Genomic DNA, 18,523 nt, shown 5'->3' with positions numbered 1-18,523 from the left:
GATTGTTCAACATGGGAGTTTTCGTCTCAAAAAGTCAAGAATTAGGTGTGACAATGGAGCTTTCAGTTCATTTCTATGATAATCTATTTAACATGTTTTTAAAAAGTAGCACAATATTTATTCTCCAATTTAATTATGTGATTCGTGTGACAATATCATTTGTATCTATCTGTGATTGTGCTATATTGACCTTAATAGAATATGTATGTGTTTATGTGTACATGAGTGAGACAAAATTTCATGAAATATAACCTGCCCTTACTATATGCAATAAACTCTGATATGTTCTATTCTATTCTTTGAAATTTTTTTTTTTTAAAAGCTGATTTCAACCCACTAAATTGGTTCATGACCCACTGAGGGATTACCACCACAGCTTGAAAACACTGACCCGAGAGAAGTTTCTACTTGGTGTACATTTCTCCTGGTGGTTTGCATTAGGACATTGATTAAACACTGATGGTGTTTGCAGATGCTATCAGATTGGAAAATGTAGCTAATGTGGCCTTAATAGGCTGCAACAATGGGCCCAAGAAAAAAAGTAGAGGTTTAAAAGAGTTAAATGTATAACCTCATACTTGAATCTAGAAGATGTAAACCATATATACCAAGTAGAGGAAATATTTTAAAATTTATTTTATTCTTGTGGAAGGAGATATGGCTTAAAAGTAGAATATACGGAAAACATTTCAGGATTTTAATTTAGTATAAGCAGGATACGAGTAATCAGTGTTAAGTGATTGCCAAAATAACCAGGTGAAACTGAATAATCGGATGAAGAGTCCCTGAGAGCCTTTTCTGAGGGTGGAGCTTACCCAGAGCTTTGTGTTTAGTTCGCAGGACCACATGTTAACCAGACGGACAATGGCAATGAGAACAAATTCAATAAGGACAGTGGGGAGAATCACATCACATGAGGGTTAATTGAAGGACCTAAGGCTGTGGAGTCTGAAAATATAAGACTAAAGAAATAGTGGTCCTCAAGTACCAGAGAGTCTGCTATTAAATCCCATGAAAGAAAGATTGTACTTGCTCCCTCTTCTCCTAGAGGGCAGAACCATTCATTTATTGATTTATTCAACAAACATCTATTGAGCACCCAGCACTGTTTACTAAGCCAGGTTTTAGAGGCGCAGGAGTAAAGGCAGCTCTGCCTGCCCTCAAGGAACCCACAGTCTAGTGGGGATGGAGGTCAAGTTCCAGCTTCTGAACTTGCATTTACGGCCGTGGCGCAGCACTGTTTCCTTGGGCTGGCAGGGCCCACAGGCAATGTGCTGCCTTCCACATGGGATTGTTTCATTGTCCAGACTCATAGTGTGTACGCTGTACCTGACCGCGTCACCATCCAGCAGAAGTCTTTCAGAAACTCCCAGTTACCTTTAGAATAAAATCTAAAATCCAAATGGCACTCAAGACTTGTTTTAAAAATCTCTCTATATTTTCATCAATATTTCCTGCCATTCCCCCAGTACTGTCTACACTCCACAGTCCAGCCATTCTGGAGCAATTTCAGTTCCCTGAATGTGCTGCGCTTTCTGACCACCTCCACAACTACTGCATGCCATTCCTCATCATTAGCCCCTGGCTGACTTGTCTACCATGACAACTCGGTCACTGCCGACGTCGCAAAGGCTCTGTGACTCTGGTTGGCCGTGTTCCATGATCCTTCCTCTGGGCTCCCATGGCACACAGTGCCCCTTTGTTACTTATCTTAGCGAACTGTCCCTTATCTATAAACTCCCCGAAGACAGGTGTGTTTCCTCTCACTACCTCTGCACCAGGCACAGTGGGTGGCACAGAGCTGGTCCTCAGCAAACACCTGTTAAACAAGTCAATGAATGAATGGTGCAGAATCACTTGGTGGTTCAGGTCTCATCAACAGATAAGTATCTATAACAGTCAAGCTGTTCATTGATCTTCAACTTTTGAAAATGAATCTAAATAAAAGAAATGTGAGAGGGATCTTAAAACCCACTTCAAGCTCGAGACCACTGTTGATCGCTAGGCAATGGGAGTCATAAATCAGTCAGGTAAGAGGAAGTACTCCAAAAACTTGCTTCCCAGGGACGTTAGAGGAGAGGATGAATTATTGACAGTTACCAGCAGAAGCTGATCTCCATTTGCTGGTTTGAAAGTTGTCCTGCATTGCAGGGGACACCCAGCATTTCTCTCCTGCATGAAAGGCTGGCACTGGGCAGTCCGTGTGTCAGGCAGTAAAACAATCTCGCATGAAGGGCAGCACGTTGTCCATGGGCTGTGCCAGCCAGAGGAAACAGTGCTGCCTTTGAGAGACACAAAGAGCCACTGTCCTTGCCTCCTTTTTTTTCTTCTTCAAAAACTGTAAGAGTCCAAAACTCACTGTGGAGATAACAAAGGCTCCTCGCAGACAGAAGGCTGCAGTCATTTCACCTGTAGAATTCCAGCCAAAACCAGCCCACAGGACACAACCCACAAGATTAGGGTAGTCGAGCATCCTTTTTACCTGGACTGTAATCTGAAAGAAAAATAAGCTCCACTGAAAACAGAATATCCCTTTTTTCTCTGCATCTGTCTGTTCTGGACTGTCCTGTCCTCATCAACAGAGGAAATCGGCTCCTGCATGCCAGGATGTCTTCATGGTAATGTTTTCCCCATATGCTAGTGTCTTCCATGATGCTTCCATGGTATTCACATAATATAAAAGCCTTAAGAATTATTTCAGCAAAGACTGGTGACCATCCACAAGGCAAGTCCTGTACTAACAGGGAAGTTGGACTGGCTGACCGCTGGGATCCCTTCCTGGCTCTGTAATTAGAGGCTAGGAGAGGGAACATGTAATTCATTCGAATCTGTGGTCACCTGATGGTCACATTAATACCCAAATGGCTCAAATGTGGACAACGCTGCCATGGATTCAAGTGCAGAGGGCAAGGTTTACTAAGAGAGAACAGAGGGTAGAGGCAGGCTAAGAGGTAGGGCTGCTGTTAAGAAGAAAATTGACTTAAATCTACATGGGACACTTGCTGCATTTCAGGCAGGGGCTGGAGACACGGAGATGAAACTCGGATTGTGTTTAGATGAGTCGTGAAGACAGACCCACACCTCGGCCATTAAAATACAATGGAATCGGTGCCATGATAATTCTGTGCTATGCAGGTAGCACAGAGACCAGTGTCTGGAACCAGCATGCATAAAAGAGGACTTCTTGAATGAGGTAACAAGTGAGTTTAAGTTTAAGAATAACAGCTGAATTAGGTTGGGAGGAGGATGTGGGAAGATATTCTAGGTAGAAGGGACAGCCAACGCAAAGCAATAAAGCACAAGAAAACATGGCAGACACGGTCAGTTGCAGGTAGTTCCTGGGCACACCTGGCATAGAGGATACGTGTGAAAAGATGACAGGGGATGCGTTGGAGAAATAGGCTGAGACCCAATGGTGAAGAACTTTCCTACCATGCATAGCAGTAGGGAATTGACTTCAGTGATGAGAAGGTGTGGGTCCCAGAGCTGTGGGGAATAAGAGCTGCTGCCTGGCAGTGACTTGGGGTGGGAGCAAGACTTCAGAGAAGGAAAGAGACTACAGGAACTGGACTTCGCAGCCTAGTCACAGACTCCCGTATCCCAATCATGGCAGGAGAGTGACTGAAAGGCCCACGTGGGCCAGCGCAACAGACTTCTCAAAGATAGACTAGAATCCCTTACTCCTCACCCCCAACTACATCCTGATACTGTACAAGGCTCTAGGACTCTGTCTGGGGATGTGAGCGAGAAAGCTCCAGCAAGATCTGAAGTTAAATTTCTAGTGACCCAGAGGGTTAAGGCTCAGAGAATACGTGATTTAAAAAAATGCACATATATACAAAATATTTATAAAAATATAAAAGAAATGTATATATATTTTATATATTAAATAAATTTAATATAAATATATATATTTCATTTACATCAGAATTTGTAGATTGAGATTTACGCCTACCACATGTATCATCTTATTTAAGACTCACAATAACCTTATTTACGAGGTATTATTATTCTCATTTTTCAGTACTTAAAAATGGAGGCTACATAAAGAATGAGAAAATAAAAAGAAATATTCTCATTCAAACACCTCATTTTACACCTGAAGTGACCAAGGTTTTGGGAAAGCTAAATGGTCTTCAAGTTCAAAGACAGGTTATACAGACTTGCATTTTTTTAACTCTGACACATTGTTATTGCTTCCCCCTTTATAAGGCAAGCACATTTGAAAGGTAAATTTCCTGGACATTTTCTACTTTTGAAACATCGCTTATAGCCTAGGATGATAGGAACATGTTGCAGGCCACAGAAGGCCCTGGGTCCCACAGGGTTAACCTCTTCCTGAAATATCTCCCATCCCAAGAGAGGCAGCAAATACCAGGAAGGAGAGAAGGGAAACTTCTAGAAGGGATGCGGCTGTTGCTCCTGGGGCGAAGAAGTGAACCCATGGGCATTCAGCTTATTGAACAATGCCAACAATGCCAGTCCTCTGCCAGAGTAACTGAGCTAGCCCAGAGGTCCAGAGCATCTTGGTTGGAGGCAGAAGTTCCATCTCTGCTGTCAACCTGCTCTTGGCTTAAGGAAGAAACTACTATTTCTAAGAACCTACTGTGTGCCAAGAGCTCTTACCTGTGTCATCTGATTTATTCGTAGAAAGAATACTGTGAGAAAGATATTATAGTCTACTCTCTGTAACCACGGTTCTGCACCCATGGATTCAACAAGCTAGAATCAAAAGGCCTACGACGGTTGCATGTGTACTGAATACCTACAGACTTTTCCTCTTGCCATTATTTCCTAAATAATACAGTATAACAACTATTTAGATCGTATTACAAGCGATCTAGAGATGATTTGAAGCATACAGGAGGATATGCAGTTTAGATGCAAATAGATGCCTTTTTATGTAAGGGCCTTGAGCATCTGTGGATTTTGGTACCCACGGGGTCCTGGAACCAGTCCCCCAGGGATACCAGTGACGACTCTATTTCCACTTAACAGGAGAGGAAAGTGAAGATAAAGAGGTTAAGGGTCTTGCCAAATTCCCAGTGCTAGGAATCAGAAAGGCTGAGATTCCAAACCAGCTCTTCCTATCCCCACACCCATTGCTTTCTTTTGTTCCCCATGGCCACTCCTCACTCATTTCTATACCGCCCTCCCTTACTGTTTGTCCATTCGTGAAAAGGGCTAGTGAAACAGTCCTTCCCTTCCCTTCAGGAAAACTCAGTGAAATAACGTGAAAGTATTTTGAAAGAAAAAGATGTATATGTCAGGATTCTTGTAGCCAAAAGAAAGGTGGAATCAGACTTTGCAGAACCAAATAGCAACAGCTTAAGTCCCCAGACTTCGTGCAAACACACAAAACCATGTTGATTCCATTACTAAGACAGGAGAGGCAGGGAGGAGGGAAAACACGCTGGACTTCCCAGTGACTGTTTTTGGAAAAAAACAAAACAAAACAAAAAACCTCGGTGAGCTAATCTCGAACGCGAGGAACTGCTCCTTTGTTGTCCAGCTGCTGCCTTCGAATCCTGTGTTTGTGTTACCCACAATTGCCACGGAAGTGTTTCATTTCGTTTATTTATTATTTATATCCCAAGAGAAACGCAAGGCCTGGAAGTGAAGCTTTTTTCATTTTCATACACTAGATTCATATCTCGACCACTTTGTTTTGCCGATATGTCAGCTTAAAAATTACAGAGCTAATACAACCACCAGCCGAGAGGGTGAGGTACTCTCAAATTCAAATATTTGGATTTGACGCCGAAGTCTGATGCCAAGGACATGCTGATCTGCGACTGAAGAGCCGAAACACAAAAGTCCCAATCTTATTTTCTCCTGACTATGTCACAGGGATGCACTGCCGACTTAATGTCTTTAATCTGCCTTGCTGCTTCCAAAGCCACAATTAATCAGAATCCATGCAAGGGCCAGCCCTGTGACAAGCTGCCCCTGAACACAGCGCGGCTGGGACCGCAGATCCCCGCCGACCCTTTGTTCCATCGGCAGAAGATTCTCTCGGTGGCCAGCTGAAGGCCTTTTCTTTGTGTCGTGATTGACAGACATGAATTAAATATCACCCCACTGGGCTCTCTGATTGGTGAATAACGATGGATTACAAGAATGTCTTGGGAAAATGGCGTTTTATGATAGGGGGACAGTACCAGAAAGGCAGAGCTTTTCCAGCTAATCCTGAACTTGACAACAGCAGAGACCTTCATTTTAGGCTCTGATTTTTTTTTAGTTCAATATGCCTTGTTCAGGTCCCGAAAGGAATGATCCTGGAATGGCCTAAGAGAAGAGGATGAAGCCAAAGAAAGTAAAAATTGGGGGGAAAGAAAACGATCGTTTTCTTTAAAAGACTCATGTTTCTGGAGATGTGCTTGAAGGAGTCTCTTCTAAAATGGGTCTGGCATTGTCCCTGAGGCATGTTGTTCTTTCTCAGTTTATCAGCGCGGCAACTAATGTTCCTTAGGGCAATGATGTGTGCTGCAGAATCCACCCTATTCCCAGCATCCTGCACGCAGTCGTGGGCATAAACAGCTCTGCACACACAGCCCTCTGGTTTTGAATAAGCAGAAACGGTGCATTAAGAAAGTACAGAGAAATGGGGGAGCAAAGAAAGGCATCCCAGAATTCTAGGTGACACAGCACATATGCAGCTAACTAGATGAAGAAGGAGGTGCAAAATGACAAAATGACATAAACAAACCTGTCATCTAGTCTATGAACTGGTGAGGGGATTAGATGAGTGTTCATTTCAAAAACGTTGGGTAAGCTGGCTCAGTTGGTGACCCTCTAAAACAGAAAGGAGTGATTGTAATGCGAGCTCTCACAGCATCATTAGTCTTAGTTTCTATTTTGTGAATGATATTTTCTGATGCATCTAACATATATTCCAATGTGAAAGGAGGCTGGATTCTTAGGTTTGCCAGGGAGGTTTGCTATCAGTAATACCGTTGGAGGAGAGTGTCACAGCAGAATCTTTTGCCCAGCTTTCGATAAATATCAAAGCTGTTTTGCCACTGAGTTGGGCACAAAGATTCCTTCTACAAGATGAGAAGAAGGAAGAAGTATTCAAATGTTGGCCAGACTTCAGGCAGTAAAAATGTGAAAGTGAAAAAGGTGACAAGCTAAAGTTTGTTCAGCCTGGGGAATTATTACTAGGTCAGGAAAGGTAGTGTCAGGATTAGACTAGAGGATCAGGGACCAGCTTATAACCCTCACCTAGGAACACTCATGGGCCCCATCCAGGTGAGCAGCCAAAGAGAACTGGACAGTAATATCTGAGGGTCAGGGGGCTGCTGAGTCGGGAAGTCCGGCAGGTCAGCCATGAACAAGCCTGGACTAGAGGGGTGATAACAGATTAAGCAGCACACTGGCTTAGGAAATGAGGAGAAAAGTTGGGAAAACAGTTCAAAATCCTAGTAAGAAATTTGGGCAACAGGTAGAGTCCATAGCACCAGAAACATGCTCGAGCCAAGGAGTTGTCTCAGCCTGGAGGCCGTCATGTTCTCTGAAGAAGCGAAAGTGAATCTCGGCACGGCCAGGCTGAGTAGGCGGGGTGGCCATATGTCTCCAATGGGGTGTGTTGGAGGTGGCGGGGAAGGGAGAAGAAGCACAAGGCAGATGTTTAGGAGTGCGAAGCTAAGGAGATAACCACCTACCTTTTCCGACTGCTGGAAATGGCCTCCTTCTTTCAGGATTAAGACTTGGGAGTTTTCATGTTCATGGAAATTATAATCAAAGCAAGGTCTTTATTTAGAGAGTGCACAGTTTGAGTGAACTGCTGTGACAGTGGTAAACAGATGCCTGGGGGTTGAGCTATGCAGCAATGCCAGCCCCGGGAGCCTTCCTAAACTGGAAGAGCCCTACTCTGGGAGGAAATGTGAGTAATAACAAATATGCTTTTTTAGTAGATCAACAGCTTGCTGAGCTGTAACATGGCACATCCCCACCCCCTCCCACCATATTTTTTTCTTCCTAAAGTACACTGTGTTGCTAGGAAGATTTATTAGCTGTGTGTTTCTTCAACTCCTTCTTGGATCCAAACAATTCAGTCTTAATGTCTTGGATATGATGTCACTGAAGGGAATGGGATTATTAAGGAGTCAGAGAAGTGGACTGGGCAGTGATGGAGTGTTGAGTTTGCTCGGGCTGCCATAACAACGTACCACAGACTGGTAACTTAAGCAATAGAAATTTCATTCTTTTGCAACTCTGAAGGCTAGAGGTCTAAGATCAAGTTGTCAGGCAGGGTTGGTTTTTCCCCTTGGCTTGTGGATGGCCATCTTCTCCCTGTCTTCACATGGTCTTTTTTCTGTGTGTCTATATCCTAGTGTTCTCTTCTTATAAGGACACTGGACTTATTGGATCAAAACCCACACTAATGACCTCATTTGACCTTAACTAGCTCTTTCAAGATCCTATCTCTAAATATATTGTGAGATACTGGGAGTTAGAACTTCAACATATGAATTTGGGAGGGAAGACACAATTTAGCCCATAATATGCCACGAGCAGCCTCCCTGAATACCCAGGAGACACAATTGCTTTGGGGTCTATAAGACTGTTGTAAAATAGTCTTCACATAAAAACAGAATGTTTATGGACCTATAACCAGTGGATTTTCATTTAATCAATCATAGACCCATTTATTATCATAACCCTATTATTATCACATACCATACAATTAATTGTCCCATCAATATCAATAAATATTTATTGAACGAATGAATAACTCTTTTCTCTTGAAAAGACCCGTCCTTCCTTTGGAAGGATTTGACAGTTGAGAGATGGGCCAAGGTCTCAGGTTACTCTGCCGATTGCCTCCTATTGAATGAGTTGCGGGCAGTCTCTAGTGGACTATAAAGCATCATAAATAATTCACATTAAACAACCCTTGTCAAAATAAATTAATAGAGTGCTGTTTATGACACAGTCACTTCAGTTTCTTCAAGTCTGTTGGCTTGCTCACCGACTTGAAAACTCTAACACCAGGTACCGTGGCTGCCTGCTATGAGGATGAGGTCCTCTCCTGGGGAGGGAGGGAGAAATGCTGGGCAAACAGCCTCCTTCAAAATGAATTTCTGTGAAAAATACTGGATCAGCAGCCATGAGGATAGGGATCCTTCATTATAGGCTCAGTCCAGAGGAGAGTCAAACAAGCTCCTGGTTAATTTAACTGGCCTGTTCCATGTGGGTTTATTGGCCCTGAGTAGCATGCAAGTCTCACCCTAGAAGATTCTAGCATTAGTGTGTTGGTCATGGCCCCTGAAGACAACCCCCTGCTCCAGGAACATAGTTTTCCCTTGGCTAACATTTTGTCACAGTCACAGCAGCCATGTGACAACCCCGTGTCAGGAACATCTCTGAGTCAACACGGTACTCAGAAGGAAGGACAAAGCTGCGAATCAGAGCTAGGAAAAAAGGTGAAGAACTGAATTCTGTAATATCGAAGGGCCAAAGATAGGCTCATTCTATTTTTTATTGTGGTAAAATATACATAACACAAAACTTATTATTTTAACCATTTTTCAGTGTACCATTCAGGAGCATCAAGTACATTCACATTGTCGTACCACCATCACCCTCGTCTATTTCCAGAACTCTTTTCATCTTCGAAAGTGAAACTGTGCTCACTAAGCACCAACTCCTCATTCCCCCACTTCCTCCATTGCCTGGCAACCACCATTCTACTTTCTGTTTCAGTGAATTTGACTTCTCTAGGTACTTCAGATAAGTGGAATCATACAATATTTGTCCTTTTGTAACTGGCTTATTTTACTTAGCACGATGTCTTCAAGTTTCACTCACGTTGTAGCATCTGTCAGAATTTCCTCCCTTTTTAAGGCTGAAAAACATTCCATTGTATGTATATACTTTACTTTGTTACTTATTCATTCATCAGTGGACACTTGGGTTGCTTCTACCTTTTGGCTCTTGTGAATAGTGCTGCTATGAACACAGGTATACAAATATCTATTGAGTTCCCTGCGTTCAATATTTTTGGGCATTTACCCAGAAGTGGAGTGGCTGGAAGGGCTGATTCTGAAGTCGTTTCAGGACATTTTCAAGCCCAGGAGGGAACAATAGAAATAAACAGAAACACGCACTGAGCACTGGAAGTGGGGAGGAATTGGGAAGACACAGCTGGGCAAAAAGGGTCCAAGTCCGGCTGAGGAACATGGGCAGTAGGAGCTCTATCCTCAGCCTCCTGAGATATTGGTTACCCCGAAGGATTTCTGCTTTGAGTGTATGCATCTCCTTTGGATCCCAAAGCTCTACGTCTCTACTATTCTGCCATCTCGTACCACTCTCTACACTGGAGGTTCTTTATACATGTACCTTAAGTTTCCTGCTAAACTGTGAACTTCCTGAGGGCAGCAACTATGCTGAATTCGTCTTGAAGCTCCAGTAACACCTAGTATAGTCTCTGGAGCACAGCTGGTGGTTAATAAATGTTTACTAGATAGATGAACCTAATATTAAATACTAGAGAAACAGACCTACTTGCTCATTTCCTGGAATTCTTCAAGGAAACCACCACGGTCATGTCAGCTTAGATGTTATTAATAGCAGTTGAGTAAGCAGAGGAAGTAATAATACCACTGTGGGAAAATTAGGCCACCTCCTAAATCCCATGTGCAGTTCCAGATCTGCCATAAGTAGTCTCTATCCTGGGTACTGAGGATAATCTAGAAAGAGCTCAGGGGAAAGGTAAGCAGAAAAATAAAGATTCTAGAAGCTGTCAGGTGGGAAACAGTTGAAGGAATTGACTGTTTAGCTTGGAGACAAGAAGACCAAGGAAAGAGACATCATGAATGTTTGCACATATTTGAAACGCTGTCTTGTAGAAGAGGAAGCAGGCTTGGTTTTACTCCATAGGAAGAAGCAGGACCAATGGGTTTAAGAGCAAGGAGACAAGATTCCACATAAGAGAGAACCGTTAAACTTAAATTTGAGCTCTCCAACAATGGGATAGACTGCTTGATGAGACAGTGAGTTCCGTGTCTACACAGAAATGGTCAGGAATGTGGTAGAAAGGGAAATACATACTGGGTCCTGTAGATTCTTGTTTTGACCATCATAATCTTTATTTCTAAGCCTCTAATAGTCTCCTTTAAAAAAAAAGTCCCGTTCAGTTTCAGGGATGCAATATCCTCTCTTCTCTCTCTGATATTACCCCTGGGTCCTCAGAAAAAAAAGAGCTTCCCCTACTGAGTTTGATGTCACCCTTCAGGATATGAGTTTTTCTCAAATGATTGACCATTCTTAGCTGTGAGCTCATTCTTGTGGCCGCAATCTCCTTGTAGTCTGTCTGCTTCTTAGCATTCTCAAGCAGGAGTGGGAGATACCTAGCATCAGGCAGGGTTTGCCAGTAGTTAGTCTTCTGGGTATAGGGATTGTCCATTATCTCTGGATGTTTCCAAAGCATTCTTCCAAAGCTTACATTCTCTGCTCCTGCCTGAAGGCAGACATCTCTACTTGGCAAGGAGGGGTCCGTCAGAGCTTGTCCCGTCTGGCTACTCCTCTGTGCTTCCGTAACCACTCACCCCTAGGTTTGCCTCTGGGCTCCCCTTCTGCCCCTCATAACTGTGACCCCCAAGCTTGGGGTTGGAGGCTTGGAGCATTCCAGAATGATTTCTTCCTTCTACAATAGCCTTTTGGTTTTTGAAAAACACTTTCCTCTCTTGTCCCAATCCTGCCTGCCTTCTCTTATTTAGGAATAATTCTTATTTCTAGCCCACCAAGAATATCTCTTCTAGTTTTCCAGTTATATTGTGGGTTTATTATTTTAAACATGTAGTCTCTTTTCTGTCATTTTTAGGCATCTGTGCACAGTTAACCATCTTAATTCAATCTCCTGTCCCTTCCAATTCTAAAAGTTATAATTTTATGAATGCAAAGGGAAAAGTAAACAGAAAACACACAGTCATTATAAAAAGAACTCATTTTAAAACTATGTTTTTCTAATTATGACAATAATAGTACAGAGATGAAATCCAAGATCATTCACAATCACCATATCAATCTCCATAATACCAACAACTGCCGAGATTTTGGAGTATATGTAAAATATACATATCTATACGTATATATCACTGACTATAAATATGTATGCATATATAAAATATGCTACTTTTATATACATAAATATACTTATAAGGAATGAGAATAAATTCTCCAAATTACCTTAACTATCTCTTGAAATCCCTTGCAAACTGTTATGTGATTATTTTAGTAATTAAGCCAAGTATAAACTGCTGGTTACCTTTTCTCTTCTTTGAACTCTTTTGGGTTTTTCTCATTTTTGTGCATTTTGTTTTATAATTAAGTGTTACTCTTTTGCTGGCTAACCACAGGAAACTTGTTTCTCAAGCATCTTTGTTTCCTTCACCATGTGTAGCAGTCTCTGCAAGGCTTAGCAAAGACAAAAACTTGGCATCTGCCATCCTCGATGCCTGGAATGGCGCGCCCACACTGCCTTTTAAGGTTAATTAATTTCAATCTTTATTAAAGTAAGTCATGAACACAGTTTTAGAAAGCTAGTAGTAATTCCCATTCCACCCAATTTATATCATAACTTATGAGTAAATCAATATTCAGGTTTACATTCTTATGACTATGTACATTTTCTTTTGCCTGGGCTAAGTAGAATAGCATAATTATGTTCCCTTTCTTATGCAAATTTTTCAAATGTTCCTAGAGTTATCAATTGACTCTAATTTTTTTCTTAATTTGTACAATCATTAATTCTAAATATTCCAATAGCTCTGTAATATGCTTCTTGATTCTGTTTTCCGCCCAATCAAGTACATTAGTTTTGGTTTTTTATCCAGGAGATCTTCTCCTTGGAGTCTTCCTTCCTCATTCTCCAACCTGGATTGTTGCTTCCCAGGCGTCCTGTACAGCTGTCATCCTGTGTTGGGTCCTCTGCTTCCTATAATTTCTGCCTGGTTTTCTCCCTTCTTCTTCTGAAGAACGTAATTCAGCACTTTTCTGAGAAGGAGCATATGAAAGGTAAAGCATTTTAGGATTTAAATATCTAGAAAGATCTTTTGTTCTCTCTTTATACTTAGTTAGTAATTTGGCTGGATATAGAACTCTTACATCAAAAAACAAAACCCCTTAGATTTTTGAAGGCACCTGTCCATCGCCCTATAGCTTCTATTATTGTTATGAAGAAGTTCAATACCATTTTGATTCCTGATACTTTTTACATGAACTGTTTTTCATTTTTCCTCTAGAAATTTTTAGGATTTCCTTTTTATTTTTGACGTTCTGATATTTCCCAGGGATATTTGTGATTTGAGTCCTTTGTGGTAGGTGCTCAACATGCCCTTCTAAATCTAGAGGCTCAGATTGAAAATAATTTCTTATTTGCTCTGTGTGTGTCTGTGCGTGTGTAGGAGGTAGATAATTTGTCTGGCTATATGGGAAAAAGGAGAAAGCTGCATTATGTATGTAACCTTTCATTCACATTTTCAGTTCCATGTCTCACAACCTTCCATATTACCTGGTAATTCCAAGACCTGAGGCTTTCTAGGGCTCAAGGGGGGCAAACTGACCCTCTGCTCTTTGTTGTTTCCCTTGCAGGCATTTAGATGACTGGCTTCTGCATTCTGTATCATATCTCATCCATCTATTTTTTTTGTATCTAAAGATATGTTAACATAACGTTCATTTGGTCTTTGGGACTTTTTACTTTTTTTATTCTTGACATTTCAATAGATTTATCAGGCTTGTGTTAAACCCATCGTATTTAACCAGAAGTCTAAAGAGCTTTTAAAGTGAGTCTTTTAAGCCAGCAAGGGCCATTTTGCTGTCGGAGTTATTGGGGAAATGTTTCCGAACAGGACAAAGACTAGGGTCATACAGTTTCTCTTTTCTTTAGTAAACTTAACTCTTTGCCTCCTGGCAGCAAATGACAGAAATGACATCAATCAACTCTCGCCTTTCCCTCTTGACTAAAGTCCCATCTATTGCTGACCTCACCAACTCCTCCTTGGCCGCTAACAAGTAAAGGATCTATTGTTTTACATGCTTGGACTGACCCGTGAGCATGGGGCTAGGAGTCATTCTGAGTGCCAGTCTACAAATCTGACCTAAATACAGAGATTGTTAGAGTGGTTCACCCAAGGGACCAGATGTTACTTCATCTTAAGGGCTTAATTCCAGATTCTGAATTTCTTTCTTTCTTTCTTTTTTTTTACAACTTCAGCAAAGGCAAGAAGAAAGTAAGATGCTGACACTGTGATGCTACCACAGCTGTGTTGTATTTCTGATGATGCATTTGATATTCTTTCTGTAATGAATGCCCTTCTCATTCAGACTAGTGTATCTCTCCTAGAGTTGTTATGAGCCAAGACTGGAATCAAATTGTCTAGGTTTGAATTCTGGCTTCACCACTTATTTGTCCTGTGACCTCGGGCAAGATCATCTCTCGTTCCTCAGTTTCCTCATCTGTGAAATGGGAATACAATAGTAACCGGCTCATAGGGTAGTTGTGAGAGTAAAATTAACATAATGCCTCATGCAGTTTAAGTATTATATAAGTGTTTGCTCTGATTAGTGCTGTTGTTACTTCAAATAACAGGATGTTGGAATTGTTACTCTGGTTTTAAAGAAACTCATTAGAAGAAAAACAAAATCGAATAATCTGGAATCACAGTTGTTTTTCAAATATGACATGTGGAGGTAATTCCTTAGCAACCAAACCTCAAATGACACACAAGAGACTCCTTTTCGAAGACCCATTATGTTCCTTTTCTATATTAATTATTGTCAATAATTCCAAGGAGAAAGTTCAAGTTTGCCTAATAAACCAAGTCTTCCAGATGTGAATAGAGTGGGTCAGGGGGACTCCTCGTGTGCTCACGTGACATCCCTAGGTTTCCTCTTTCCTTCTCTTCAGGAAATCCCCTTCTTATCCGATTCTTTGTCTATAAACAGATGAAATTTGTTTGGAAGTTCATGACTAGCTTTGTGTTTGGATGGGAAGCTTTTGTGAGAGTGGGATACTTTGCTTGGGCTTATGTCCAGCGTTGACCCGTGGTCCAGTGTGGAGGGAAGGTGAGGGGCTGGCAGAAAGGGAGGAGCTAGAGGTCAGCAAGCACAGGCAGACCTAAAGATGCCCTAACCTTGACTTCTCTCCCTACGGAGGACTTGTGGTGTGCTGGAAAGGGCCCAGGATCCAGAGTTTGTCAGATCCAAGTTCCAGTTTTATCTCCAATTCAACTTCTCACAGCTTTATGAACTTTGATTCTTTATCTGTAAAATTAAAACTTCTTGGTGTTGTGATGGGCAGCCAATGAGTCATCCCAGAACTCCCTTTACGCCCATTCTTCTCTCCTTTTCTTACTACGCTTGACTAAATCCATACATGCATCTCCCCAATTACAGCTGCAAGACACATCTGTCCAGGCAACACGGGGATGCACAGGGCCCTGGTGATTACCCCATAGGACATTCACTTGAAGGGTCTGCAGAGATCAAATTTTCAGGACTATCCTAAATTATCTCTGATAATGGCTGGTTTCCGCTCAGCAATTGAATCACGTGTATCCAATCAATTTAGCGGTATTTATTAAGCCCTGCCCTGTGCCCTAGGGACCACAGAAGATACAAAGGAAGAAGAAAAGAGATTACAATTTTGTGAAAGAAATCAAACAACTAGATAAATAATATAGAACTAACCCAAGTAATGGACTGTAGACAAAATCCTGCGGGACTTGTTGAAGTTCAAAGTGGGAGACTTAATTTTGACATCTTATTCGATCTCCCTGTGCCATACAGTAGTGTTCAGTGGAAATGTCTTCACCTCATCCAAGCTAAGTGGGGTTTAGGGGGTTTCATGACAATGTGAGATGGGGTCTGGGGGGTTCTGGGAATGTGTACACATGCTGACTTGTCTTCAGGAGCCAAAATGCTTTCCCAGCCCAGAGATGTTTCAGTCTGGGGTTATTTTCTCAGCTTCTTGGGAAAAAGCCAAAGGGAGAATGCTAATGGATACAGCAAATTCTTTTCAGAACATGTTTTGGGCCAGGCTCAGCTACCAACCGATTTTTAATTTTTGGTGATTTGCTAGAAGCAGGGTCTCAGCTTTATAGCATGAAGTCTTTCTAGCATGAATCTAGAGCACAGATTCTCTTCCTGCCTGTCCCCCTCCATTTTTCTCAGAGAGGATGGAGAGACTCTTATCTCAGGCATCAATCAGATACTTGGCACATCTATACTATTTCTCATTCATAGAACTTCAAACTCTCTGAAAATAAACTAAAATCAAGTACTCAGGACCATTCAACTAAGCTCATGGTTATTGGTGGCCAACATTTTCTAGGCAGGGACTAGAGGTTGATTATCAATAAATGCCTCGTTTTTTTTCTCCTCTCATATAAGAATTGGAGGGTAGGCCTAGTTGTGCTAACTTCTGCTTTTCCTTATGTCTACCCTTCATCCTGACTTGACCTACAGTAACACTATTTCCCCTTAAGAGGATTGGGTGGTCTGCCATATTGGAAAATTCCCAGTTATATCTTGCAGAATAAGGAAAGGCAGACCCATGTAGCGTAGAGTGCACTTTGGGTTATATTCAGATGCCATCCTGGCAACTTCAGCTTCACAATCTTCTATTTTCTGGCTGCTGCTTATCTTAATGAGGGACTGGTCTGTTGGAAGTTTCAGAAATCCTGTTGGACCTCAAGTTTGCCCAGGCCAACAAAAGTCTGAGGCAAGGACAGGCTTGCGTTGAGTGAAAAGCAATTCTTACCTGGTTCTGGCTCCCCTTAGCTATCGCAGTACTTCTGGGACACTTGAAAGTTCATACCAACTTTTTTGACGGGTGCCCAGTTGGTGTTTCACGTGGGTTTGCAAAGAAGTCTTTCCAGGAAGTATCAGCAAAGTCCCTCATCTGAGCAAAAGTACTGATACTTGGTCAAAGTGGCTCTCCCATTAGCTGCCAACTGCTCCTAAGGCCAGGACAACCACTGAGGGCACTGCTGCTCTAGGGGTGCTGTGCCTGATGTTGAAGTGTGTCTGCCACACCATGCTGGGCCAGCTGGTGCTGGTATCACGGGGCTGCTGCCCACACATGGGGCCATAGTGCTGGTTCAGGGGTCTGCCACCCCCTGTGGTGCAGCCACCACCAGAGTCGGGCTACAAACCCTGATGCTGTGTGCTGCTTCCTGGGGCTGCAGTCTCACCATGTCCATGATGCCCTATGCAGAAATGGCCTTACTGAAGTAGGGACAAACCTTTCCTTCCACTGTCAGGGCACGCTCTCACACTTTAGGCCAAAGTAACGCTGCTGCCTGCTCCCAAAGCCTTACGGAGAGTTTTGTATGATCCCACCACTTTCCATTCTTACCTGCCTCCCTCCTCTCACCCATTAAGACTTGGCAGCTTGTTGAGTGGGGATCAACCAGAGGAAACATCTATGTCCCGGGCACCAGGCTGTTTGCTCCTCCCACACTGAGCATTAGGTCGAAGCAACCTGGTGGGTGCTGCCCGGGGAGTGCTTCAGGCCCTCAAACCAAAAACCTGCCTCCAATCCTCCTTCCTAATTCCAGCCAGACACAGCTTGTAACCTTGTTTTGTTGCAGAAAAGCATGACAGTGTGATTAATAAAAGACTGGCAAGGGTGAAAGTATCATTAGGATAAAATGACGTGAAGAAGTGGAATGGATATAAGGTCAAGGGGAAAATGAGGGACAAAATTTCTGGATATTAAATGAGTTTTCACGTATTTTTTAGTGGATGAAAATGAGTATCAAATTGTCCAGATATTCCATCCAACACATTTAAAAGTGATGTGTACTTTTAGTTTAAAATATTGACATTTACAATCTGCTGGAAATTATACCCCTGGTAACCATTTAAACTGATGGAAAAATTTTGGATTTTAACTTTAAAATAGGTGAAAATCTTCAGAGTTTTTCAAAATTCTCTCTTTTGAGGGAGGTGAGTTATGAGCAAAAATGTTTGAAGAACTCCAATTCAGAGTGTTTTGCAAATATGCTCTAAACAACTAACTGATTTCTACGAATTTTATTTCACAAACTGTTTTCTCATTGAAATATTTTGTGTGTGTTTGAATTTGTTTTTCAGTGGAAACTCTGAAGAACAATAATGATATTAGGGAGTTACATTAATTTGGCTCACCCTCCATCCTGAACGGGCTGCTCCGTCTGCTGCTATCTGGACACTTGCCCAAAGCAAGCTGACCTCAGATTCCCAGCCACGGAATGCAGGAACAGACCTTGCAGGGAACCATGTTAACAATTCTACTTTAAAGCTTGATCTGTTCTCATTCTCTGTCGTCTCCTCCTTCTTTTTCTACTTTTTAATGTTCCAAACAAAAAAGTGGCAAAACTCAAGATTACTTGGCAAGGAGCATGAGTGGGAAGGGAACACAATTAGTGAGTAATGCTTAGTCTTCCCTGTGAAGTTATTTTTATTGCTACGCCAAGCCTCAAGGATCAGTGGGGAGGGAAGAGTTGAGAATAAGCGGGTAACTTGATTATCA

At 42.1% G+C, this 18,523-nt stretch overlaps 2 long non-coding RNA genes across 2 annotated transcripts in view; one reads left to right on the top strand and one right to left on the bottom strand.

The window, feature by feature from the left end:
• Window positions 1-1,026: 1,026 nt before the first annotated feature.
• LOC138921340 (uncharacterized) lies at window positions 1,027-7,789 on the bottom strand. Its single transcript, XR_011433853.1, has 2 exons — window positions 7,665-7,789; window positions 1,027-2,494 (listed from the first exon to the last, which is right to left on the bottom strand). It is a non-coding gene; the product is annotated as an uncharacterized lncRNA (long non-coding RNA).
• The window catches only part of LOC111771244 (uncharacterized), a 28,842-nt gene continuing 11,980 nt past the window's right edge, over window positions 1,662-18,523 (top strand). Inside the window, exons 1-2 of the long non-coding RNA XR_002804969.2 lie at window positions 1,662-2,030; window positions 3,014-3,193. This is a non-coding gene — a long non-coding RNA (uncharacterized lncRNA). The remainder of the gene's footprint in view (window positions 2,031-3,013; window positions 3,194-18,523) is intronic.

The sequence above is a fragment of the Equus caballus genome, chromosome 29 (assembly GCF_041296265.1).
Source record: "Equus caballus isolate H_3958 breed thoroughbred chromosome 29, TB-T2T, whole genome shotgun sequence".
Taxonomy (NCBI): Eukaryota; Metazoa; Chordata; class Mammalia; order Perissodactyla; family Equidae; genus Equus; species Equus caballus.
Note: the sequence above shows the minus strand (reverse complement) of the source record. Positions and strands in the feature narration are given on the sequence as shown.